Source organism: Epinephelus moara, chromosome 5, assembly GCF_006386435.1.
Source record: "Epinephelus moara isolate mb chromosome 5, YSFRI_EMoa_1.0, whole genome shotgun sequence".
NCBI classification, from domain to species: domain Eukaryota; kingdom Metazoa; phylum Chordata; class Actinopteri; order Perciformes; family Serranidae; genus Epinephelus; species Epinephelus moara.
The window spans coordinates 21,378,475-21,382,944 of NC_065510.1; positions in this window are offsets into that span (position 1 = coordinate 21,378,475).

Genomic DNA, 4,470 nt, shown 5'->3' on the forward strand with positions numbered 1-4,470 from the left:
CCCAACTGTTACACAACTCTCTGTATTGCCAGGTGTTCTGTGTGCTTGAATTGCCTTTACTTCATCTTCTTTTGACTTGTAAGACAAAAATCAATGAACAAAGTCAGCAAACAAACAACTGTGAGGTGTGCTGCCGGATTATCTAAGGCCCTGTTCAGACCTGGTGTTAACGTGCGTCCTGGGTGATTGAATCACAGGTGGACAGCTCTAAGAACAGGGGTAAATACAACAATGCGTCCTCAATGTGTCTTGAGATCTGCTTGCTCACGCCATATTCAGAGGTGGTCAGGGCCGCATATGGCCACAGTCCTGCAGCAATGTGTACGCTAATATATCCTGGGCCCAATGAAGGACTGCCCACTCAGCTGATGCCCTTGCTAATCAGACTGCTGCTGTCATAGGTTAGACACAGGCAGCGCTAAAGGACCATCCTGGAGCCACTCTCCTTTCTAAGACTTCAACGCCTGCCTGGTTAGCACGAGCTAACACAGCAGCAGCTTCAAACGGTCCTAACAAACTCACAATGACAACAAAATGGCTTGACTCTGTCATTTGTATCAGTTAAACATGTGATGCTAACAGTTAGCCCTGTCACTGTGTATGTGCGGGCGGACTGTCTTCAACTGTCCACAGGGCAGAGCTCACATTCCCACAGCAGCAGTCACCTAGCCTCTGTGGAAGTGGAGAAACCGTGGGGTGTACTTGTCTCATGATAAACACACACGCACGCATGCACGCACGCACGCACGCACGCACGCACGCACGCACGCACACACAAGGAGAGGCTAAGTGAATCAAATGAGATTTTACTGATTTTAAATAGTAAATAACAGCAACAACACATTTGGGAAAGTGGAATTGATTCTTGTGTTTATTTGCATATGGAGCAGAGAAGTGAGATCCGATCACAAGTGGTCAATCGAGATACATGTTGAGATGCAATCGAATGCCAGATGTGAACAGACAACAGACTCATAGCTGTCCACTTGTGATCGGATGACAGAAGACGCATGTTAACACCAGGTCTAAACAGGGCCTAATATAACCAGCAACGTAAAGAAGCCGTAAATCACTGTTAGTGTGGCCAAACCGTCTTTAAGGCAACACTATTAACAATGGGCTGAGATATCAACTTTGAGAAAATATTCAATATCAACTTAAAATGTAATGGCTTTAGAGCCGGGACACTTAAAAGCCAAGCCAGACTTAAACTGACCACAAACTGTGTGAGATGCATAACAATGCTTTTTCATGACTCCTCTTTGTTTCCTCCTTCTCAGGCCTGAGAGGGTGATATCACGTCAGACAGTTGGCAAGCTGTTGGCGTTAAGGTTGACAGCATTGCCCTTTACCCTGCCAGCTTGAGATACAGACATTGGAAGGAATTTCAAAAGTGGTTAGTGTTGTCAGTAATAAAGTTAAATGCCTTGCTTAAGGTTGATGAAACTGAACCAATTACTTGCTAGAAGCGGACAGGTTGAGAAATATCAGCACTGCTATCTACACATTCACAGTTAGTTAAGTTTTTCAGATGAACATCTTGTAGATAGACATCTAAAGTATCCATATAAGTCAACCACACACAGTCTTAAGAGGAAAATGTGCATTCCAGAGTGTTCAAACTACAATTGAGGAGGAATATACATTATGAGATTTCTTTATGGAACCTACACTGTAAATTCAACTACTAAAAAGCTCCCCAACCAATAATGCTTTAATCAGAAAATAAGTCAGCGAAAGCTCAAAATACCATGTGATATGTGCGCATAATTCTCAGCTCTACATGAAGCACTTCATGTAACAGTCCAGGGCTGCCAACTCTCACACAAGTGTCAAGACAATTCTCAAGCAATTGACACTTTTCATATGCTCTCATGCCAAGCGTCCATTTTCTCATACAATAAAAAGACTAATTTATAACTGATAGCACTGCGGCGTGAAAGAGGACACTGACACAGGGCACGGACAGACAAGGCAGAGCAGCACAGCGTGGCAGCAGCCCCATAAAACACAGCTGTCAAACCACTTGGATTCTGATGCACATTTAAATGTGCTGTTGCAGCAAGGGTACCCTGAGCGACCAACACGGACAAAGGATTTCACTGATTATTTCTCATATTTAATCACCAAATAAAACTGCCAGCAAATAAGTTCTTATTTAGTAAACCAGTTGGCAGAAAAGGATTTCAGCTCAGGATGTCCCTGACTATGACCATGAGTACTGCAAACACTTCTGTACAGAGAAAGTCAGCTCATAGGTTATTATAATAATAAAAGTGTCCTCCTTTTGAATCTCTCATAAATTAAATATTTTCTTTCAGAGCTTTGCTTAAATTAAAAAGTTATTTTACTGTACAGAAAATAAAAATTAAAGCCTCAGTGTGTAAAAATGGTGAGTAACAGTGACATCAGCGGTCAAATTCTAGATTGCAGGGCTCACTCGCTCACCCCTCCCGTCGGGTAAGTGACTGTGGCCTCGTAGGACAGAAAGCCTTGCGCAGACAGAGATGGCATCATCACCAGGGCGCTACAATATGTCATAGCTTACCAGTGAGATATAGGTTATCTGTGAGATATAACGTTATGTTAGGAGTGTTTTATCTCTAATTGTTTTGGTAACACGAGCAAACATTAGCACAGTAATGCTAAAATAACACGTTTTATGTGATAGTCACGGCACAGTGCGGCAAATATAGGTTGGTACGAGAGTGTTCTTCCACAGGAGTTTTTTCCACCTTGAATAAGCAACGCCGATTTTCACATATTATTTGGTGGCGTGGTTTCCCTCTTACGGGGCAAAACATATGTGTGGTCCTCCATTTAAAGTGCGACAGAATCATTAAAGTACAAAGCAGGTTCACGCAGAAGCGCCCCGGATTGAGTTTCACCTTCTCTGTCTCCAGTGACGGCAAGTTCTAGGTAAACGCGAAAGGTGAAGCGCGTAGATCCCTTTCGGCCACTGTATTCAAATATGGCGACACAAGAAGGCAGCCTCCAGCATACCGCGCCCTGCCTGTGTATATATAGAGAAATCATTCTAAGTCTATGAGAAAGCTTCCATTTGTATGTGAATTGCATTACACTTTAGTAAATATATATTTATGAAAGCAATAGTTGATATTTGCTAATAAACAACAACGTAAATTACACATTGTAGCTTTAAAGTTAGTTCAAATTACATTACAACATTTATCATTTCCTCATGTTTTAACTGTTGTAAAAATCCTTAATAGGTGTGCTGAAATTTCCAATGAAGTCCTCTTCAGAACGACCTCGAATATAACCACGTCAATTTGAAGTAATTTTACTACCACACTCCAAAATAAATTGGGAAGTTGGCAGTCCAGCTGTGGCCATGGCGGATGTGACGAGAGAGAAGGACAAATACACCATATGGTGCTGTAAGAGAAACTTAAAACTTTTAAAAGTTATGTGCACTGGTGCATGTACACAGAGAAAAGCATTTGTAACACACATCTTAACCATCATCCCACTTGCAGCTGTTCTACATATATAATATACTGTGAACTTTGGCACATCACCTGGTCAATATATAACATTCTTGCACAAAATGTGCAGCTTTTCCACTTCAAAAACATTTATTTTTACACATTTCTTATTTTCCTCCACACACGCAAACTATAAAGTGTGGGACAACAGTGTAATGGTGCAGAGTGCAAAGGGTGCTGGAATGAATAATGATTAATAGAACAGGTTGCTTACATGAAGTAGGCAGGTATGACAGTATATACAGTGTATGCAGCATGCTCAGATTATATCAACACAACTGTCCAACATTGGCATCCTTACTGCCACGCCAAAAGCTAATATTTCCTTTTCAAAGCTGTTGTGTATTTAAAAACAATTAAAAACAACCTAAATAATAATATGTTGCATACAATATGTGCGACTTTGGGTAACAAATTAAAAGTATAAATTAAGAAATGTTAAAATTATTTTCTTTTTATGTTCATAAATCTACATCTTGATTTCATTTTACCAGGGAAAGGCTTCAGGATTAAGAATCAAGAGCATTACAAAGCATGGTGGAAGTTCAGTCGGGAAGTATCTCTTTACATTCTCATTCATTCACAAAATTCTCCATCTCACCCTCTGGCTTGTACTTCATCAGCTGACTCTCGTCAATGCTCTAAATTAATCCAAACAGGGTTTTTCACGACCTCCCTAAGCCAATCATATCATTCCTGTCAAATTTTAAAACTCATTCTCCCAGGGTCTGAAATTAACAACCGTCATGCACCAAAGGCGGATACATTTTCCATTTGGTGAGTAAATCTCAGAAGCCTATCCACCACAATAGATGGTAGATGTTTTACCAAAATAGTCATGAAAAATTGACCACATTTGGTGTCATTTATGGGCCCGTTGCTCTGCTGCTTTTCTGCTATCAACGTCAGACACACACAAAAAAAGGGGGGGTTCCGCACATTTTAACAGTGCCAAAACTGG